Source organism: Phalacrocorax carbo, chromosome 1, assembly GCF_963921805.1.
Source record: "Phalacrocorax carbo chromosome 1, bPhaCar2.1, whole genome shotgun sequence".
NCBI classification, from domain to species: Eukaryota; Metazoa; Chordata; class Aves; order Suliformes; family Phalacrocoracidae; genus Phalacrocorax; species Phalacrocorax carbo.
This window is the reverse complement of record NC_087513.1, coordinates 199,577,654-199,601,095: the sequence shown is the minus strand read 5'-3', so window position 1 is coordinate 199,601,095 and position 23,442 is coordinate 199,577,654. Positions and strand designations below refer to the sequence as shown.

Here is a 23,442-nt window from a genome sequence, read left to right as displayed (position 1 = left end):
ATGTGTTTACCCTTGGAGTATGCTGCCTAGAGTTTGTTCTCAAAAGTCAGTGGCAGAACAACATCCCACCCACAGGCATCTTTAAATATATGTCACTGGATGGCCATGACAGCATACTCATAAAATCTTATCTGTGATAGTATGGTCATCCCATTTGAAAGGCTGACTTGCAATTTGCAGTATTTTATAGGTACTTAAAGAAAGCGACCTTCTCCTAGGGTTGTTAGTAATAACAGGGAAAAGCATCCACATGCCAAGGCACAAATCTCAGCCTACAGTACAGGTAAATCATTAAGCTGCAGCTGTCCAGGAATTTATTGCATTGAGCATTTCCAGATGCAGAAGGGCTGGCAACCCAGCTGCTGACCTGGCTGCTTCTGCCAGACTGGCCCTGGATCCAGTGGGATGTACCAGGTGTCAGCAGGACCACAGGCACCAGGAGGACTGAGGGAGGACTGCAGCAGTCCACGTTGCTGCTCCAGTGTGTAGCCCTTCACGTCGTGAATTTTTTTCCTCCACTCTTGGTGTTGCCAGAGGTAAGGAGACATATATAATCCTACCAGCCTGTGCCAGTCTCCTTGTTCCAAGCTGCCATTCAAGGAAGGGCAGCTGGAGCCTTTGTCTGCAAAATCATTACTGAATTACACAACCGCCTACGGTAATTTCCCAGAGCCCAATTTCCCAGGGTCCAATCCAAAGCTAGTGGCAGTCAGTGATCAGAGCCCTTAGTGAATCATGCACCATCTGTGCTTGTGGGCTGACTGTTTGTGTATGTAAAGTGTTGGGTAAATATGTAGCCACAGCACAGAAAGGCAAATCCCCCTCACTCCTGTGTAGAGTGTTTGTACTCTCTTCATGGCTCCGAACAGGTAGGGCAGGTTATGATGGGGTGTGTGTTGTTGCCCTGAAAGCTCATAGGTGCTGCTGATTGTCCTGGGTGTGAGGGGATGTATTTGTGGTGCTGGCAGTGGGTATTGGTGTTTGTCACTGAAAGCTCATAAGGAACAGGAGGAGGATTAGACAGAACCAAAACTGTGCCTGGGTCTACTCTCAGAGTAGACTGGATGAAGCAGCTAGGTAAGGAGGAAACTCTCACTTCCTTTGGTGCAAAATATGGAGCAGGAGTAGAGGAAGGTATGTCTGGTCTCCGTCCCCACCTCTGATCTGCTTAGCCCACTTTCTGAGTATCAGGATGGTATAAGGTGGTCCTTTGGTGTCGGATCTTTGTTTTTATGCAGGAGGCATTATGATGGGGCAGAGGCCAGGGGGAAAAAATGAGGGGAAGGGTCCTGCAGCCACCTTTATGGTGAGTAGGCTGTGGCAGTCTTGGCATGAGCCACAGGAGTGCCAAGAGGCAGTGTGTCTGCCTGGGTCTGTACTGGATAGATGCAAAGGTATGTGGTTTGTGTGGTCCCGCTCTGCTTTTTCTGAGGCACAGTATAGAAATTACTTCTGTGCTCCAAAGAGGAACCCAAAAGCTCTCTGGTATGGAGGTGAGCAGGTACACCTGCAAATCTGGGTGGCTCTGCCAGACAGCATCATCAAAGCTTCCCTAAGTACTTCACTGTTTTTAACAGTATGTAATGAACTCCTCTCCACTGAGGTTTCCTTTTATTCCCACTAACCCTCAGGTAGGTCACCAAAGGTAAATGCAAATACCTGAACAATTTCGCATGCTACTTCACAATAAGCATATGAGCAGCCAAAATAAGAGAAATTTTTGAATGTGTAAAGTGGTTCAATATATTATTTTTATTTCCATCTGGAGTCTGCTCTTATTTGTTGTACACAGCAACATGAGGGAATGCATAGCTCTGAGGATGAATGATGGCTTGTGGGATCTTCTATACCTAAGTCCCAGGGCTAACTATGACCCTTAATACCCAGGTAAATAGGGATTACAAATGACTAACATATATTAATAACTTTGTGATCTGGTTAAAGTGAGTTGATGTGATGGGTTTGGTCCATTTCCTAAAAGATGTATATATCACTGCCGCAAAACCTAAGTATGACTTATATACAGACAGTCAGAGATGATATCTAGAAATGACACATTTGACATAGGTTGATCAAACTCACTGGGTGTAAAAGGAGATGTACTGATTTTCTTAAAATGATCTGTTTGAACTCCTTGGCATTGGGTGTGGGGTGAAAATATGGATATGGGTTTACATGTAATCAGAAAGGGCTTAGGCAAATTCTAGGTAGAAAAGGCTATTGAAGCTTATTAAATATATAAAGTCTTCTCTGGCTGAGAAAATAACCCTCTGGAAAGACCACTGGACACACTAAAAAATTATTCTGGGAAAATACCTTTGTACATGCTTATCAGTAATTACATCCAAGACAGGCTACTAGGATAAACATGTTGGTCTCACTCAGTACAACTACTCTTGTCTTCTCATGCTGTTAGACCTCCTGGAAATAGCAGCTCTAGGTTATGATTAAGGCCATCTAGTGGTAGGCATCCAAGAGAGACCAAGTCCTGGTGTTGGCTCAGGTGCCCCATGCAGTTCCTCAAGTGCCTGCAGGTTTTGATGCAGGATTGAGTAAGGAGAGCTACTGCATGCAGATGAAGGCAGGGAGGAGGGAAAGAGCTGGTTTGCCTTTGAGGAGACATCATGCAAACGATGCTTCCCTGCAAGTATCTTGCCTGTCTGAGGAAGAGTAGAGCAAGTTATCTCCCCCTTCAAGTACAGCCATGGGATGCTGGGAACTTGGGACAAAATGTAATGTTGTCTGTGTAGCTCCTTTTGCTCTGCTATCCTCTGGCTGGATGCAGAGGTAGATCTGTGCTACCTGAGACAATGTAGTCACCTGGGCAGCCACAACCCCTTCTACAGGAGACCTCTGTGCCGTCTGCCCCCAGCCCCTGTGGGCCTGTACTTTTTCAAACTCTCCTACAGGTAGTCCAGGACCGTTTCTCCATCCTGCCTCTTCCCACTCTGGGCCAGACCCTGGACCTCCTCCACACACTCCCAGAAGAGCCCCATCACACTGTCCCCTGCACAGACACCCCCAGGAAATCCTGGCAGCAGGGCTCTCCCAGGTGTGGGCCCCTATGTGGTCTTGTTAAGGGGCTCCAGCAGCCCCTCCTGTGCGCTGTGGCTACCCGCAGGCCTGTGGATATGCCCTGTGGCAAGCTTTGGGTGCTGAAAGCAGCACCACACTTTGCATTTACCTCAAAGGCAGAGAAGAAGATGCTGTGGCCAGGGGTGGTGTATATCTCTCCAGTGGTTTGGGGTAGTAGATCTGCTGGACCATGAAGGCTGCAAGATTTCTATGACCAAGAAGCCATCCCAGATCCTCCTCTACTTCAAGCCAGAGTATTTTCACAGCAGGACCCACAGTTGTGTTCCCAATGGGATCCCAGGTGCATGCTAATCCAGACACAGTCAGGGGTTAGGGATTAGGAGGGCAGGGACCTGACCTGTGGTCTGCTGTGTCCCACCATGAGCAGAAGGACATGCTGCCTGGGGACAGACTGTTTAAACTGAGGTGAAGCATGTTCCCATCATCCTCTTGGGAGTTTCTCAGCTTCTAACTGAATACACAGTTCTTAGCTTGTGAAAGATGGAGAACTCCAGCCACTGATCTTTGGTCCCTAAACAAAAATAAATACACTGTAGAGGAGACAAAACATTAAGGAAAGAGGTAATTGCTTATTCTTGCATCTGGATTCTTTCCCTTTTGCTAGGTTGATTTCTGTCTGGCTATAGGCAGTAATTTTGGAGCATAGGATAATGGAAATGATAATACAGAATAATAGAAATACAGTGTAAAAGACTAATTATGTCCTTATATAAAACTGCCTGTACTTCATTCAAGTTAACTTTCAAATCATTGGAACAAAAGAGATTACAGACGTTCCTCTGTGAAATTATTCTTTAGTCGGGAAAATTTAATCATCAGGAATCTTTTCCTGATTTTCTTTCAAACATCTTGTTTGCTTAATATCCTTCCATTTCTTCAGATGCCCTCTTTAATCAATTTCTCATGCTTCTTTTTGTTCAAATCCTTTAGATACTTGCAAACACTGATAATGGTGGGGGCAGATTTGACAACTCGCAGACTTTAAGTGCTGCTTGACTGTTTCATTCTCATTTAGTTTTGGTTTATGTATTTTTTCCTTATTTATCTTAAAACTGTGACAAACTGCCAAATCCAGTAATAATAGATAACCCCCCTGCTTTGCCTTTAAATAACGAATGGCACATTTAAAATGGAAATCTCATGTGTCAAATGTCATGGGAAAAACCAGTAGCTGAGCTTTGGAATACATGCATAGCTCAGCCATTCATAACATCAGGTTTTGCATTAGAAACTTTAATCACTAGATTTAATCACACCATAAACTCCCAGAGCTGTTCATAAATACAGTACTATTTTCAGAACTGTATCATCTATACCTTTTAATAATTTCATGAGTCAGCGTATACCTGCTACTGATAACAGATGTTTAAAGGTTATTCCTTTCTCATAGATTCTGTTCTTACCTGTCTTCTTTTCCTGGACTAAGTGAAAACAATTACAGAAATTAGGGCTGTAGAAATTCTGCTTAATGTGGAGATTGTAAAAAGAGCAAAAAAAGGTTAGACAGTGATTCCCAGTACCATTACGAGGACTGGGTTTGTAAATCAGCATTTGCACTTTTGGTAATGTTTTACTTTGTTCTTAATTTTAATCCATAAATTGAAACTTACATTCCTGGTATTTTTCCATCACTGCAACTTTTTACAACCTCTCAATTCCCCAGCCTAAGTGAAAAGGTCATTATTAGATGGGAAGAAATCACTGGCAACAGAAAGAGGGCTCTATCCTTTGCTCTTTGTGTAACTTTCATCTCAGTGGACCTCCCTAGAAGTCTTAATGCATAATGTAAGATCTAGTAAGCAGGCAATAATGTTGCTCAGGCAGCAAACAAGCAAGAAAAGACCAACCAAACAAAAATGGAGTGTTTTTTAAATGGTACCTAATCCAGCTGTGGAACTTGTGGCTGAAATACATTCCAAATGGGATAGAGCAAACTTGGGGGGGAAGTCCATTAGGGCTATAAAACACAGCCCAATGGTAGTGTTCCTCTGTTGAAAGCAGAGTACTAAGGACTTGGAGAGAAAGGGAGATATCTACTTTTTATTAATGTTATTTGTTTCTGAATTCAGCTGCTTGGATTGTTCAAGCTGTTTGTATGAAGGTGAATCAAAAAGAAGTGTGGGCCAAAATGGGTGCAGAACGAAGCAGTGGGCAGTGACACACCACCTCCAAAGTAAATGGCTTTAAGGTAGCAAGGTTACCAAGGCTGGGCCAGATAGATTTGTACAGCTGATTCACTTAAGACTGGAGGATAAGGTCAAAGATGCAAAAGCAAAGATACAAAGTCAAAGATCTTGTCCCTTCCCCCTTCTCCATTTCCCCTTCCTCTCTCCACGTTTCCTTATTTCATAATTAATTCCTGGAATTAGATCGTTGCAAAGAACAATACTGTTTTTGCTTCCCTCAAATCACACCAATGCTGGCTGCAACTATGTGCAATCAGCTGAGAGCACTGCATAATTGATTGTTGGAAAACAGGTTTTCTTGTAGTGGCTGTGGTACTGAGGCTTTCTTGCATTAGAGGCAGGGATCTGTCCTAGTCTTTTTTTTTTTCTTCTTTTTTTTTTTTTTTTTCACTATATAGACCATATCTCAAATTTACTGGAATTAAGTCCCAAGGTGCTGAATATCAACCTTTGATCACAGAAGCTGGAACAAGTTAAGTGTCTTGTCAAGTTGTTGCTTGCTTTCTTGTCTAGAGCAACTGCTTGGGAGATTGTTAACGAAACCTCCTTCATCTGCATTGTTATTTCCCTATTCACCTGCTCACTCCAGTTGAAGGGAAACACCTGTGCGCTCTATACCATCCCTTCAGCTCCTGCTCCTAAGAGTTACAAACTCTGATATGTTAGAGAGCTGTGTGGAGAACAGCACGATGCAGCAGCTCCTCCTCACTGCCTCTTCTTCTCCAGCTGTACTTGGCACTTACACTTTGGGACCAGGCATGTTGCTGATGCCAGCAACAGGCACAGAAGATTAGCCAGGGTAGATGCTGTTCAGTGAATCCTACAACAACCAAGAGGCACCTACTTGCAATGGCAGAAGAGTGATACAGAGCCGCCTGTCAGAATCCAAATTCCGGCAGACCCACATTGCTGATGAGTCAGTCCTCTAGAGTAGCTTGAAGGGGTCTTCAATCTCTGTTTCCTTTCCCTCTAAGCAGACAATGGTGAAGATGATCTTGCTGCAGGACAGAGAAGCCAGGTCATTCACAAGCAGCAGTAACATAATTTATTATTTATTGAGTGCAGGCATCATACCAACATGAAGCAGTGGAAGTGAGACTAGAAAAATTCTGGCATTATTAAACCTCCTATTCTTTCTATGACTGAGTAAAGCTGAAGTTTGGCTTTGACCACCTTTTATTTTTCTCCGAAATGTTTCTTTAGTGTAAGGTATTTCAAGATATCAGAACACATTTTATTTTTCCAGAGAAATGTGAAATTAGACAAATAATTTTTGAGCGTTTTTTTCACCTTCAGTAATTCTCATTGCAGAAATGCTGTGATCTGTGAATCTCAGTACAGAAAGGCCAGAAGGATAATTCATCCCTAGGGTTTTAACTGTCTCGGATCCCATCCAGCCATTGGTCCTACTGCTGGAACTGCCTAGTGGCTTGCCAGTTAGTGCCTTTTTGGATGGCAGGATCTTTCATGTAAACGTCTGGTTAGGGAAATGTTATACAGGCTATCAGCTCTTTCCATGGCTACTGAATACTGATACACGAGGGACAAATTCTCCAGTGTGTTTAGGGATCTGGAGCTGCAGACAGGCAATCTGTGCATTTTCAAGAGCAAGTAGGTCTTTTTAAGTATCACTGTAAACCTGTAGGACATGGAATTTGTATATTGGAGTCAAACAAATTACACTAAGAACTCCTTTCTGAGCTTTAAGTGTTAAACACCTTGAAGAATTTGATCCAGGTAATTTCTTGGGGGGATTAAATTCAAATATATAGAATGTAGAAGTTTAATTGCTTTCAAAATATATCTCCTACAGACCTCAGAACTGTTCTTCACTCTGCTGCGTTGTCTGCCTCCGAAGTAATCTGTACAGAAGTAATGACATTGCATTTCTTTCTATAGCAACAGCTGCTTCTAGAGAAAAATATAAGAAACAGAATGCATTCAATTACACTCCATGGATGACCATTCATGTCATGTCAGGTAATTGAGTCTCCAAACAGGGCTGAATGAGGTTTCCTGTCTTCTTGGCAGAATACAGAAAGCATGAAGAACCTCTCTGCCAACTACAAATAAATACGGGAATATTGAAAGGAACACAAGATGAAGTCTGATCTAGGCAATTACTTCCAAATATCTTTATTGGTATTCTATGACAATTCATGAACACCTGTTTAAAAAGGTATTTCACAGCTGCTTCCAATATGACCCGTTATGTTACAGTGGTTTTATTCAGTGTGCCTTCTTTTTCAGCAGTAACCACTGGAAAAAACTCTCAGGCAATATGAACATTCTTTAGAAAATCTGTGCTGGGATAGCTTCTCAGGCTGCTTTTCACTGAAGTGAGAAGTGCATTTTTGAAAGAGCTAGAAGGTGAAAGCACAGCCTTAGGATCAACTTCCTGGGGGCTGGAGCCACAGTTGAAAATGAGGTGCTTTGAGCTAGAATTAGGGGTTCTGTTTTACAGATGCTCCTTTCCCTTACATTTCTATCAGTGTTTTCTAGAGCAGTGGAGCCTTTTCTCCTCTTTCACAGCTTAAGAACAAAACAGAGGTTTCCACAATCCCTAAAGGTGTATTAAATCCCATCTTTATCAACCACAAAGTCGGCAAAGCCCAAAGTAATGGGCAGGTTAATTCTACAGCGAAGGGCTAAGGTAATTTTTTAAGCTATAGAGATTCATGGTTTGTTTCAATGTTAGAATTTGGGACTTGTTTATGTGAGATGTGTGTATCTGGGAATGGAAACAGCTTCATTTCCTGATATGGCTTAGAATTATCTCTGAAGCCAGCCTTTATAGAAAAGCTCAGGTGAGCTTCATCCACTTGTAGAGCAAGCACACGAAAATATAGCTACAGGAAAATACAATTGCATAAAAGCATTATGGAAATCCCGCTGACATCACAAAAATAAGTCTTCTGAATATAATGCAAAGGGATTTACAGGTTGTCCTTTACACTCTGAGGTCATCATATACTACTTCCAGTCTCCAAGAAAAGTTTTGCCACCAAGCGAGAAGCAGAATTCCTGGTCAAATGCCATGCCACTTGTGCAGGCACGTAGCACATCTATGACTCCAGAAATGCCATGTCACAAGAACATTCCTTCCTTTTTCTTTGTATTGCAAAGGAAAACAAAATCAGATTTACTGTGGGTATTGTAGCTGCAAAATTAAATACAGAGGTGTTATTTCTCCATAGTGAACGAATGTGAAATATAAATCTCTAAGCTATTGGATGTTCTTAAATTCTCTCATTCTATCTAGCAAGTTATATGATGGCATTAATTTATTTAGTAATTTAAAGACTTCTTTATTCCTTTTTCTACTGCAAATGACTAATTCATCCCACTGGCAATTAGAAACAGCCTGGTGAGTTTTTTGTGTATTTTTTTTAAGTGCAAGGAAACTGATAGCAACAATCGTATTTGGATGTTCTGCTCTGCATTTGGAAGGAGAATCAGTCAATGACAAGTTTGCAAATGTTTTGTTTAAAAGGTTTCTACAATATTAGTAATCATTGCCTGGGATTTTTAAATTATTCTTGAACAGTATAGCCTGGGTATTGTAATAAATTGGAACCCTGTTTGCCTCCAAGTTTTAATTCTGTCTAATCCTTGTTTCTTTGTTTGACTTTTGAGGGAGAGGATAACAAAGAGTTTAAAGAAAAAACAGCACACCAAGAAAACATGTCCTAAGCACTGATGGATGATTTGCCAAGATTTTTTACAGCTCATAAACTCAAAGCCAAGGCCTATCTCTGTTTTATCATCTCAATACATTGCAAATTTTGCATATAACAGACAGAAGATGGCAATGAAAATCATTACACCTTAGTGAAGCAATCAAGATCTCCACAGTATTCAGTCACAGAAATGTGGCAAGTTAGTAAAAGTCAGTATAGCATGTTATATGAAAAAGAGAAAATAACTCTTATTTCCTTTTTCCCCATTCCTCTCTTTTTTTTTTCTGAAGATCTGTATACTGTTCATACCTTAGAGAAATATTCTGAATCGTAATATTTGAATGCAATAATTCAGTTCAGCAATTTCAAGTTTTGTCTGAAACATGCCGAATTTTGTTGCACCATTAGTTTATTGAGCAGCTTTAAAATCTTTTCTAATTTGCATTTTTGATAAAGAATTGAAGGCTTGCTCTTAAAAATAATTTGTTTTAATACTAAGACCTATTTGAACTGTCTATGAAAATGCAGGAGATGAAGCACCTGCCAGCAAGAGGGAGGGAGAATATCATGGACGAACTAGCAGGAAGAAAGAAATAGAGGAACCACGGGAGGAAAAACTGAAGGGGAAAAAAGAACACCTTACTGCACTGATACTCATAGTGTGATAGACACAATTAGGTCGATGATATGTTAGGGCTGTGGCAGACCTCTGCTCTCTGGCATGGCAGAGGCTGGGTGAAAACACTGGTGGCAGGACCTCCTCATGTGGTTATCTTCTCAATAGGGAGCAGGTCTCAAAAACCAGTGGTGCTGGCTTCTTCAGAGTCTGGCTGGCTGGTGAACAGGAGGAAGCTCCTCTCCATGAGCCTGGGCATTGATCTCACCCGTGTGACAGTGGTGATTTCTTTATGATCTAGTGTGTGTAACTGTTTCTCTATGAGGCAGTGAAGGAGAACCTTATGTCATTTTGCTTTCTTCTTAAATCCTTGAAGCCCTATCACATGGCTGTAGAGTAAACCTATAATTTCAACTTTTTTGATTTGTGGACAACCTAAACAATTTACTGGGAAATGTGAGGACCCTGTTCAAGGACTCTGTGTGAGCTGATGGAAAAAATTTTTTACTATAAGGGTGGTGAGACACTGGCACAGGTTGCCCAGAGAGGTGGTAGATGCCCCATCCCTAGAAACATTCAAGGTTAGGTTGGACGGGGCTCTGAGCAACCTGTTCTAGCTGAAGATGTCCCTGCTCACTGCAGGGGGGTTGGACTAGATGATCTCTAAGACCCCTTCCAACCTAAACCATTCTATGAATCTGTGGTAGGCTGCCTTTTCTTAGGGCCTTTCCTGGACCCTTAGAAATAGTCCCTGGACCTCCAAAGGTTTGGCAGAACAAAGATTGAAAGCCAAGATGTAGGTTTTTGAGGTGAAGATTTTTTGGTTTTTATAATCAAAACCAGCATAAAAGAGCCTGAATGTGTCACTACGAGTGGTCATTGCTGCACAGTCTGTAAATAATCACTGTTAAAGAAAGTAGGAGAAAGGCCCTGAAAAGAGAGAAGAGGCAGAGAGAAACAAACTGTTCTAACAAAAAGCAGAAGGCAAATTTCTGCTTTTTACATAGTTTCTGAGTTTATTAAGTTCCTGGTTCAGTTAACAATCGTACCTGCCAGCTCAATTGGCAACAGAAGAAATAATCTGTGCTGAGTAACATGGTAAAGGAGGAATCCCTCTGTCTCTTCCTGGTGTTTTAATTGCCATGGGAGAAGATTCACAGGGTTAGATTTAAGGAGCCTTTCTTAGGAAGGTGATGGTTGTTCCCAGTGCTCATCCCAGGTTAGCTGGTAGGCTGCTTTTCTGCCTTTTGACCCTAAGGTTCACCCAGGGAGGTTTCCAGTGGTCTGTCTCTCTAATCACCCAGGTTGTGTGCTCCCCTGAGACATCCATGTGGAAGTATCCAGGGACTTTATTATCTTCTGGTGCTGATCTGAATTCTGATCAAATCCCCAAACCAGAAAAAAATACATCTCTAATTTGAATTCAAGACCAGTTGTGTGAGCAGTTAAGTCTCTGAGTGCTATAAGGAATCTGCTGTTGAAAAGTCCCATGTCCAAAGCTGGCAGTTAATAATGACTCAGAACAATAGTGAAAAGGGGGGCAAAAATCAATGTTTACAGAACTTAATTAGATGACAACAAGAAAGTATAGCTAGCCTGTTCTCCCTTCTCCCCTGAGGTATTTTACGAGGTAGAAAGAAATCAGTCATCTACAAATGTACAGGTTTAAGATCTGAATTACGGAATTAAATTTTTATTCTGAATAATAGAAGTAAGACTTTCTTTGAAATAACTGAAATTCTATTCTATGCTATTAAGAAGTCTTGGCTCAGGAGGGTCAGACCAAAGCCACGTTACTCTGTACAAGCCTTATTTCTTGTATCCTTTCTTAGCCACTAGTCACCGTCACAGACAGGATACTGGGCTATGTGGACTTTCAAGTCTGACACAGAAGGGCTCCTGTGTTATGTTCTTGAGATCCATTTCCTCCTCATTTGGTGTCATGCAAAATATTTCTGCTTGCTCAAATGACCTAGCTATTGACCCCAGGAAAGAGAAGGACAGTATGTTTTGAATTCTGGAATCACCAGCACCCTTCACAGAGAGGGGCAGTCCCTGCTGAAGCTAAACCCACATGTATTTCATATCTGGACCTTCTATATGAAAACCAAGCAGTTGCCCAGAAAGGCAAAACACTTTCTGCCAGATTGCTCCATGTGCCCACTCATGATAACTAAGCAGGATTAAATGTTTTCCTCTCCAGCAGAATACTTCCAAACTGAATAGGCAATCCTCAGTAATTACAGGCTAGAGCGTATTAATCCTTGTGGTGAGGACTGCAGTCAGGCTGTACTTCACAGTGGATAATTTGCTCGGAAACTCAACTATTTGCTGAAAGCACTGTACTACAAGACTTTACACCAGCCTGAATCTGTCCCTTAACCTCTTAACTCAGTGCAAGAAAGTCACCCATAAATGGCATAAATTTGTTAAATATACTGATTCTGTTTGACTGTTCATTGAGATTCTGTCTGGGTCTGTAGCTGCTCTGCAAACAGATCATCATGAATGTTTGCACTCTGGACTGCAGTTCCAGTTCTTCTGATTGGAAACACTGGTCTCCTGGGTTTTGAACACTGCTCCTTTTATAGCAGTGTCCAATCATTTAAATCAAAACAGTAAGATATATGTGAAACTGCTATAAATGAGAGAATTCCATCAGTTGGAAAGTTCTTCCTTTCTTCGGCCTGGTTTGACCGGTTGGCCTGTTCACTGAATGTCTTTTTTTTTTTTTCCTAAGTGGAAATAGACTAATTTCTAAAAATAAAAATAATATAAAAAACCCCCAGAAAACCTTGAACACATAAAGCCTGTAAATATATAAACTTAATCCCAAACTAAGTCGCATTGTGCAAGAAAAGAAATAGAACAAAACACCAAGTTGGATTTTTTGTTTAATGCCATCATAGTTGCTGGTAGGTGGAGACAATCATATCTGGGTATGTAATTATATGGACATCAGTTTAGTATGGAATGGACAGTCCCATTTCTGGTCTATCAAATGAAGCCATCAAAGGGATGAAGAAAACAACCTGCTCCAGTTCTCATCCATTTGCAGGCCTCTTAAAGCACAGTCCACAGGTTAAGCTCCAGTGCTCAACTATGCAGCCAGTCCCTTGCAAATATTATGTGAAATGAAGGTTACGTGAACAACATTTAACCATGGACCCATTTGCTACTGATGTGGGCAATAAATAACTGGCCAAGCTGGATCATGGGGAGCTGGATTGATCTTGATCTCCAATTACACCACAGAGGGGCTGACACTTCCCCCCTCTTCCCTAAGCACCAGCTGCAGTATCACTGGAAGCATGCAGCCCCACTGAAGCACAAGTGGAACTTCCTTAGTGGGAGTTCTGTTACCTGTAGCTTTACTTTCTGATTTGCCCCACCTCCTTAGTGTTGGAGATGGTTTCAGAGGTGCATAGAGAAAACAGTCAAACATTCTTTTTTATTTTCTGCAGCCTTCTTCCTCTAGTTAGAGAACATGAATACATGGAACAGCTGTACTTTGAAAAATTACTTTCTGAGTTCAATAATGAAAACAGCAAAAAGACCCTGAGTCATAAGCTTAACAGAGTTTCACTGTGGTCAAAATGGGGATATTTGACATATGTACATGTTTCATATTGAGAACTACTCCAGCTTGCAAGTGATGCTTGAAATAGGTTTTACATATATCATTACCTGTATGTCCTGACTAGGCCAGATCACTTCAGCCTCTTTGTGTCTTTAGTCTGTCATCAGCATTATCTACCCCAGCCCAAGAGCTCTCACATAAATAACAACACTCCTGTTGCATATAATTTGTCTGTCCAGCTAGGCCAATGTTTTCATGGACATGCTTTATCTCCCTGTACTTCAGGGTGCTGTAGAAACAACCATGCAGTATTTGTAGATTAAACATAGAGAGGAAATAACTTCCAGGGCATTAAAACTCCTTCTGTCCTTTGGACTGATGATTTCCTGAGGTTGGCCAGTTGCTGCAAATCCCTACTCTCAGATGAAGCAGGGGTTGTAAATAACCTTACTACCCTGGGCTATGGTGGGGGGAATTGCTTTCAGTGCTAGTGTGCAGGGCTGGGGCATACTGTGAGAACAAGTAACGTGTTCAATATTTTTGTGTTCAATATTTTGTCCTTCTAATGATCTGAATACAGTGGTTCCTTGTGTAAAATAATGTCATAAGCAGTGAATCTGGATTGTTACCTTAAAGAAAATCAATAGTGAATTTCAATACAATTTATTTCTATTTTTAATGCTTTATGCATTTGAAGCAGCTCTTTTTAAGGGATATACTAAAATACCAGGCAACAATATATTTTTCTCTGGCTATTTGTTGTTGCTTTCAGTGCCACATAACTTTCAATATGTTGAGCGACAATATATTGCGAGTTGATTCAGCTTTATTTGAAGGCCAATTAAATTTTCCAGGCTGAAACTTTACTCTCGTTTACAACCAACAATAGTAATAACCATATTGGAAGTATTATAATACAAAATGGATTGTGTTGTGAGAAATAAGGACAGATGGGACTCCAGCTGTCACCTTAAAAAAGAAAACATTAGAATCGAATTAAAAAGTACTTTGGGTTATATTTTTATAAAGTTTTGCAATAATTAATTTCAAACCTATACAACTACTATAACTTTTAATTTATAGCTTCATTCCAAACATTAACTTTGTGCTTGGTTTTCAGAAGCAGAAGTAAGAACATCTTAGTGTATCTGGACTGCTCCTTATTGCATTCAACCACAACAGTAAGGTGAAAGTCCTTGTTAGTGTATTGCTTCATCATGACTATAGTTTAGAGTGTGTCCACTCAGTACCACAGTGGAATATACAACAGTCTTCACTTCTCGTGCTTTTGTGCATCAGGGCTTCAGTTTCCTGCTTGGTGTTGCATCCCATGTAGTTCTGGTCAAACAATTTTTGATGGATATTTTCCATTGGAAATTGCTGATTCAATAAAGTAAAAATTCTCTGCAGGAACAAGTTGTTTTTGACATAATATCCTGATTTCCAAATAGCTTAAAAATATTGTTATTATATTCTATTTTATGCACGTACTAGGGTCAAAATTGAAATGATCCATTTTTAATTTGATCAAAATAAATTGTTTTGCTTGATCCAAAACTACCTTTTGAGAAAATACTTATCTTGCAGTTTTAGATCTTTATACATCCTTCAATTGAAACTCAAGGTGGGCTTAGGCAATCTAGGAGAATTTTTACTTCCCCCATGGCAGTCCCAAGTCGATGGGAACTTAGTTGATGACCAGTTGGTCATCTGAAGAGACATATCTTATTTGCCCCATAGCAAATCTCTGTTAGGGTTTTCAGTTGCCCTTGTTCCTTGTTCCTGTAACAGTGAAGCACAGATTCACCATCCAGCTTAATTTTCTGAGGATTTATGCACTGGGCTTAAAATGTTCAAGCCTGGCTCTCTATAGAAAGAGACATGTGTATCCACACTTAGCACTTAAGTGTGTGGCCTCATTTTCTGAAGTACCAACTATTTATCCAGAGGCCATGTTTATTTAATGTTAGGCACTCAAGTACAGTGTTCTAGCCTCATCTTTTTGGATTTCATGATACCAGAAGAAACAGCCTACCCTACTGTTTTTGGTAAATGTACATGGAAATTACCCCAAGAGCTATACTATACACAAAAGAAAGAGAAGAAGGACAGACACAAACCCATCATGCATTTTTTTTTTTTATGTGTTCATGCTGTTTGGGCTGTCCACTTGTTCCTGAAAGTGAAACAGAATGTGATGCTCAGTCTGTGACTGATTGTCGATTCTGATCACTACAAGGAATGCAGAAGTTATTACGAGCTTCATACAGGCAGTATGAAAAATGAATAGAAGGTAAAGACAGAATGGCTGATGGAGGGCTATACATATTCTTATCAAGCACAAGGTTGTACAAAGTACTGTAAAACAGAGGATTTGGGCAGAAAAATCAAGGCAATCCTCTTCAGTCAAGGCAAATGTCTTGAAATTACGTATCCTGTGGGCAAATCCCATTTTTAGATGTCAGTTTTGATTTAGTGTGTTTCTGATATTGATGATTGCTGATATTATTATTTACCATAAAAACTGTGATGATATCAGCTTTATAAAACACCAGCAGTGCAAGCAGCACATAAAAACGTTCTTAAAAAAAATCCTTCTTTGTAGCTATGTTGTAAGGCTTAATTTCTTAATGTCTCTGACACTTGACTAAAAGGCACCACATAGCTGAATATTATGAGCAGTTCTTACACTTGACAGTCACAATCTGCTTTCTTTTCCTGTTGTTCTAAAAAAATGGGCTGCATTTTCTTCCCACAAAAAAAAAAAAAAGAAGAGCTTTCTTCAGTTTTATCACTGCTTAGTAGTTAAAATATAGCTAAAAATAGCAATGCTTACAGTAGTAAAAAATAGTGCTGTAGTGTGAAGCCATGGAAAACTTATGTAGTGCAATGCACATTTAGGTGACTGTCTTTTGCAACGGCCAGCAACAGTTTTCCTGCAAGGGAAGAAGATGGAGAAAAGGCAAAAGGTGTTAGTGAAAGGGGAGTGCATGAGCAGGGGAAGATGCAGGGCTTGATTTCAGAAAGCTGTCAAAATCTCCTTGCCACCCGCCACAGCTTTTGTGGGTGAGCATGCTAACTGTGACACACAGAGAGATCGTTAGAAGCAACCAACTATTACCATACCGTTACCTCTTGGCTCATTGCTGCTTCATCTTTTAGCCCTAGTGTTGCTCCTTGGGAGGGTTTTACTTCAGGATCTGTCATGGTTTTAGCTGGGATAGAGTTAATTTTCTTGACTGCAGCTGGCATAGTGCTGTGCTTTGGCCTTAGTGTGAAAACAATGTTGATAACACACCGATGTTTTAGTTGTTGCTGGGTAGTTCTTGTACTAGTCAAGGATTTTTCTAGCTTCCCATGCTCTGCCGGGTGCACAGCTAAGAGAGAGCGGATTCAAACTGGCCAAAGGGATATTCCATATCATGTAACATCATGCCCAGTATGTTAACTGGGAGGAACTGGCCAGGGGAGGGAAGCAGCAATCGCAGCTCGGGGACGGGCAGCGATGGTCAGCAGGTGGTGAGCGGTTTCTGTTTTTTCCCTTTTCTCCTTTTCCTTTTTAATATATTATCATTATTGTTATTACTATAATAATAAGCATTATAATTATTATTTTACTTTAATTATTAGGCTGTTCTTATCTCAACCCACAGGTTTTGGTTTTTTTTTGCTTTTCCTCTTTCGATTCTCTCCCCCATCCCAGAAGGGTGGGGGGAGTGAGCAAGCGGCTGTGTGGTGTTTAGTTGCCAAATGGGGCTGAACCATGACAGGGTCCTAGGCAGACACTGGAACCAGCAGCTCTTGTTTCAGAAGTTGGGTCTTGGGGACTGCTCTGTGGTGGAGCACCACTTCTGAAAGCCATGAAGTGCTCCATGTACTTCTTGCCTTCCTCCTAAGAAAGGGAGCTGGTAAGTTCAGTCAAATATTGAAGTACTAAACCTAGAAAGGTTTTGTGGTTTTGTTCTTTATTCAGGGGGTTGGTATGGCTAATCTGTCACTGTCTTGAATATGTTGTGGGTGTATGAAGTGTTAACACCAAAACTTTAGTATTCAGGGCTGTTAGACAGGGCTGATCATACGCATATTCATCTACACCCAATTCAGGATGCCAGGGTGGTGGAGAAGGGGAACATTGTGCTGCATCTGTTGACAAAAGCTAAGAATAGTGCTGTTCCCTGAGATTCAGACACATGGAGTGTCACCATACATGGGTTTATCAATGTTTGTTTAGGAGATGATACAGATGCCCCCTGCCACAGTGGCCTCCTGCTGCCTAACCTGAAGAGCTTTGTTAATGTATTACACTTCAGGATCCAGAACTTTCAGAGACCTTGTGCTGGACACAAGCCCCGTGCACCTTTGTGAAACAGACTTGGGGGTTGCTAAAACCTACTTCCCCCTTTCTGCTGCATGGAGTGCATGAGAAGTGGAGGGTGTGGAGGGTGTACAGAAAGCCCAGCGAGCCCTCTATAGTTGCCAGGATAGATATGGGATCCTGTTGGGCAAGAGTGGACCACTTAAACAATGCCTGCAGTTTACAGATCATCTCCAAGGGGCTCATGTTTATGTGGTGTCAGAGATGAGTTTATCTCTCCTAGAGAATGGAGATGGGAGAGTGCCTTAGACTGCAAAAAAATGAACCAAAGGAACTGGGAAAGGAAAGATTCAGAAAAAAAAAAAAAAAAAGAAAAAATATGTGGGAAGGGGGAGAGTGTGAGAAGGTTAGTCAATCCCAGGAACATGTTATCTCTAACAATTTGGTGTGTTGCCTTCAAAATTGATTTTCTAATTATACATACATATAATTTCAGTCCCAGGAAAATACATGGTTCTCTTGCATGATAGCCTCAGCATGAAAATCGGGTTCACTGTATGTTGTGTCATCTGAAAATAGTACAACTGGGGAGAGCGCCAAGGGCTTGCCCTCAATTTCTGCTCAGGGTGATCCTCCTGGAGGCCTTGCGCCTTTGTAATCTCCCAGTTGCATTAATGACACCTGTAACCTTGAACCTATGAAAGTCTAAGTCCTGACATTATAAAGAAGCTTTCTCATGATCTGCACATTTATGTTGATTTCCCTTTGGCTCCTTTGAGGGGCGGGAAAAAGACTAAGTAAAAAGAAAACGTTTACAAGCATTGTGGAGTTCAGAGTGGGGCCTGAGGCAGACCAGAGCACTTGCAGGGAGGTGAGGGGACATCCCAACAACACCCTGCTGTTGGCTATTAGAAAATTGACAATCAGTCTGTGCCATTTTACTCTTTGAAGGCACATGGTGTCACAGGAGTCTGCCACAGGTTGACATATGGACTTCTACTGGCTTCTCCACGTCAAATATCTCCCAAGGTGCAGAAGACATTGGCTTTGTGAATTGTGACAATGTAGATAGTCATGCTATGCAAGAGTGTCCCATGCTGACCTGCATTATGAGTGAATGGGAAGCCTTTCAATTTATGTAAAATGGCATTATCCTGGAAGAGGAAGAGAAACAATAAAAACGAATATAGGTACATTTCCTGGGAAGTCCAAGATGGAAAAACAACCTCATGTTTGCTTTTGTGTGCACAAACTTTTGTGCAAAGTTTGATGCTCTGCAGCATGTCATTGTGGATCTCCCCAGCCAGCTCATTTGGCCAATCTACCTAGCCCCAAACTCTTTGCTAGCTGGCTGGTGAGAGTCTGCAAAGTGATAATGACTTCTCCTCCACTGTTATGCGCTCCTGAAAGGAAATCTGCTAGTGCTATTGGATGGGAGCTATCTCCCTACAGAATGTTCCAAGTCTTGCCCTGCAAGTGTCAAAATTGTACATATTTTGCTGCTCATTTCAAGCATGTTATGCGCTGCAGTGCTACCAAAGGGTACTAAACTTTTGGGACTAAGCTTCTTATTCCTTTGACAAGGGGGACAGCAGCTTGGCCATGACCCTAGTCAAACCTGAGGTTCAGGAAAATATCCCAAGAAAGCATTTCCTCTAAGTTCTTCAGATTTTGTAGCAGTATTACTTCCATGATGTCTGCGTTCGTCTCTGTGTTGGTGGGTTCCCTGACCCCTTTTTGCAAGAAGACCCTTGCTTGTAAAATATCACAGTCGCAGCATCTGAGAAGGATAAACAGCAAAAGAAGGCCTCAGAATCTGCAGTAAGCAGTGCCTGAAGGCGTAGTTTCAATATGATTGCTTTTTATAAGCACAGTGAAAAATTATTTGTCTGTGTGACGTAGGTAAAGACTGAGCATAGAGCCTCCTGTGTTGTATATGCACAAAGGCTTGTAGGATGGTTATTAATCTTGGTAATATACAAGACAGAGATGGCCAGCCTGCTCCAGAATCTCCTAGATTTGACTAGCTTGGGCACAAAGACTCTCTTTGATGTGGATCACAAAACAGGTAAATACATGCAGTGGAACCTGAACAGTAAATGGCCCCGTTGAAGAATATTGATTTTGGCAACTTAGGTGCTGCTGGAGTTGAAAATTTCAGGAATTCATTCAGAAAGGTATAAGAATGTCACATAGACACCTTGGTATTTGCCCTGGCTATTCCTGCTGCTGTTGCTTGCCAGTGTCTCACACAGAAGAAAGAAAAAAAGATGAGGGGGAAAAAAAGCAAAAAGATACTTTTGAAGTCGATGTCATGGACAAGTAAAATATAATACATGAAAAGGCCAAATTTGCTAGGAGGTGCCAAGAACAAGGGCAACCAGCTGAAGTTTTTATTACTGCAGATCACAGTTTTGCTGAACATTGCATATACAGAATGTTAAAAGAAGAATTAATAAAAGGCAGAATGATTTTTGGCAATAGAGACAACCAGTTTATCAGCACAACTTACACTTAGGCCCAGATTGCTCGCTAACAGCAGCTTGAGCAAAAGCGATGCTGACCTACATACTAGCAGCACAGAAGAGATTGCAGCAGACCAGTGAAGAATAGTAACACAAACATGAAAAGAACAGCTGCAAGCACTTTTAATATCAGAAGGAGTGCTCAGTGAGTGAGGAAAAAAGCCAACAAACTTTAACAGGAAGGAAGATGGAGAAGCTGTGGGAGACATAGCAAAGAACCATGCCACACAGGCCATAACGTCCCTGTGAAGACTCAGAATGTAAGGCATGCCACAAGGGATATGTTGTCAGAGCAGCTAGGGTAGCAGGGAAATTATTACTAAACCCATGTTTCTATTCTGCAACCTGAAAGGACAATACACTTTTGGAAATGGACATTAAATAATAGAAAACTTGCATTTAGAATGGGAATATTTGACAGCAGTCCCTACAGTTCCACTAAAAGATTAGAGTAATAGGGTTTGAGATGGATATATGGGAAGACCAAACAAGGTATCAAGTATGGCTTAGAACACTGCAGAATATGTTTGTAGCCATTTCTCTAGGAGCCTCAGAAACGATGCAAAGCTCTTCAACAGATTATTTTGTGGTGTCGAGTCTTGCATTGTGCCTACCAGTACATTCTCACTTGGCATCCATATGGCATATTTTTAGTCCCTGGGCGTCTAGAGACACTACTATGTTAAACTGTGGCAATAAATCATCATTCAAAGACCCTTGACCTTTCATTCTACCCTGCAAGTGCATAAGTTCAGCAAAAGCCTTAATCCTTTCCCCAGGTTTGCGCATAGATAGGGAGAGATAATGTATGGCTAGAAATGTGAAAGTCATCTGACCCTCTCAAAACATATCCCTTTGCCCTCCATTAACTAGACTGGCTTTCAAGGAGTATGTGCCAGATTGTTGGGAAGGAATTTGTCTGGATTCAGTAGGCTGATGTTTTTTGCAATATATTTCACCACATTTTAGCAATCAAATTTGTCCCATGGCTGAAGACCCTCTTTATGAACTGAAATGGAAACAAATTGGGCTGGCCAGAATATGAGCAAAAACCAGAAATAGGCCTAACAACTATGTAAACATATCATCGAAAAATTCAGTGTGAAACATATTGCTATGGGTTTCTAGTCTGGATATATATCTATATTCCATGCATTTATCACCTATTTGTCTGGTCCATGGATTTGGTTAGTGTTGGGTTTAAGATCATGGCTTGGGAAAAGAAGCAATTAGAAGTTTCATTTATTAGTTTGACTGTCATTAATCACCAGTGACACTAATACTGGTTCCAGGTTCCACTCATGTCACTTTGGCAGATTCCAGTGTCTAGTCATCCTGTGCCCAGAAGGATTGACCAGAAGCCTGGGCTGCAGTGTGAGTATGCTCCCGTGGCCCAGCCTTGGCGAATGGCCTGGACCACAACAGCTGCTAAGAAAAGAATGTGGGTATAAACAGTGGGAGCATAGATCATATACACTAAACTGTCTTGGAGGGTGTTCACCCAAAACCAGTCATGTAAAAAAGGAAGATGACCATCAGCAGGATTAAACCATTTATTCTCTGAATCTCAGAGACTGACCTGTACATTTCTGGGAGCTATCCTGGATATGGTCAGTAAAACCTTTTTTTCATATGCTTTTGGTGAATATCCTTCCTGGTAGGAGGACAAGTATTTTAATATGATGATACAACCAAGCCACGGACCCATTGACATTTTTGGACAGAGCTATTATAAGTTTAAATCTTGTCTCCCAGTCTGTTTGTGGCTCCAAGTGTTGGCAATGGAGAAAGCTCATCCCCAACATCTAAGTATATATCTCTTCCCTTATTTTGACTTCTGGGTTGAAACAGTCACAAAGTACACTGTTCTGCAGATATATAGGTCTTAATGGTTTTAATGTTGTCCTTGAGGCATGGTGCTCCACAAACCATTGGCCCAATAAAGTAGGCCTAGCACAAAACTAGAGCTAAGATATACAACAAGGTGGTGAAACAGAATATCATGAACAAGCACATGATGGCAAGAATGATACTAAAAGAAAACATAGTTTGAAATGAAAATTAGTTTTAAGAACAAGAGAATGCATCCTGGAAGTGAAGTAATTTTATATTTATCATTGCTGTGGTTGGAAATGCTTTTTCAGAATGTGCTCCTATAACTTCAGAAGATTCTCAAAGAATTAACTGTAAACATGATGTCAGAAGAATGCAAAATGTACTATTGCCAAGCTTAGATGATGATAACATTAAAAAATGCAAAATGGGAATTTGAAGGGATTATGTTTGTAAGTGAGTGAACTTCCTAGGAAGCTAATGCTGGCACATTATTTATTCATAATGATTTTTAACAGGTTGACATAAGGTTTAGAATGAGCTTTGTGTTTTTCCCTCCAAAGAGGTTCATTATTTAAAAAACTTATTTTATTCTGTTTGTTTTCCAGTTCTGACCCCTGCTACCCAATATAACAGACTTTGATGGTTTACATGGGGGTAAACCTAACTGCTAAGCTGCAATGCAAGTTTTTCAAGCTGTGGAAGCTCTTCAGGCAACAGACAATTTCTCAAAGTTAAAGAGCACTGTAATGTGAATCTTACTTATGCGACTGTTCTATTTTAAACAGAGTAGAGGCTCAGCAGATCTTTTCTACAGAATATTCTATTTCTAATTCTGCTAGTTGGAACATGCTATATAGAAACTCTTAAAATGGAAATAAATTATTAAATAAATTAATTAATTATTAAATATTAAATAAATATATATTAAAATTGAAATAAACTATTGGAGTGTTGAAGAATGCTTCAGTGCAACTAACAAATTTACAAGATGGTAACAGTGTTTATTATTTGTACTACAGCATTGCCTACAGGTCCTGGCACTGTTTGGAGCAACACTGCATGAAGACTTCTTCAAGGCCATGCCAAAATGTTTGTTCTCTCAGAAATTTTATGGTCTAAAACATGGACAAAAAATGAGGGAAAATGCTTTCTCTTTCTTACTTATGGGAATCTGAGGCAAGCAAAGAAACAAGATGAATATATTAAAAAATACTGGACATGCAGTGATCTGTGTAGTATTTATTTCATGTGTTTAAGTTGAAATATAAGGAGCAGTTGGAAGTTAAACAGGATGGAAGACATGACCGTTCTTAGTTTACCCTCTGCTGCCCCTGGTTGCTTTCCCCAGCCTCCCAAACAGAGGGTTGCTGTCCCTTCAGATCTGGTAGCATCTTCTTGTTTTGCTGCTCCTGAAGTAGTTCTGTCAAAAGAACCTGATTTATCTTAAACACTGATGTACAGGTTTATAAAACACAACCTTCTGACAGGACGAGGAGAGGAAGTAATTGTACCTGCAGTTATGCTTCTGCAAGGTAATTGTAACCTCCATGGAGAGTGCTGATGAGCAGTTCGAGACTGACTGAGAGCAGTACTCTTTCCAGATACCTG

At 40.8% G+C, this 23,442-nt stretch overlaps 1 long non-coding RNA gene across 3 annotated transcripts; it reads left to right on the top strand.

Moving 5' to 3' along the window:
- Window positions 1-343: 343 nt before the first annotated feature.
- On the top strand, window positions 344-23,052 carry LOC135311554 (uncharacterized). 3 transcript variants are annotated; one of them, XR_010371211.1, is made up of 4 exons: window positions 814-869; window positions 21,291-21,372; window positions 22,440-22,577; window positions 22,854-23,052. It is a non-coding gene; the product is annotated as an uncharacterized LOC135311554 (long non-coding RNA). The 3 variants fall into 3 exon arrangements; XR_010371212.1 differs by lacking the exon at window positions 814-869 and adding an exon at window positions 344-536 and having other exon boundaries at window positions 22,440-23,052; XR_010371210.1 differs by having other exon boundaries at window positions 22,440-23,052.
- Window positions 23,053-23,442: the final 390 nt, after the last annotated feature.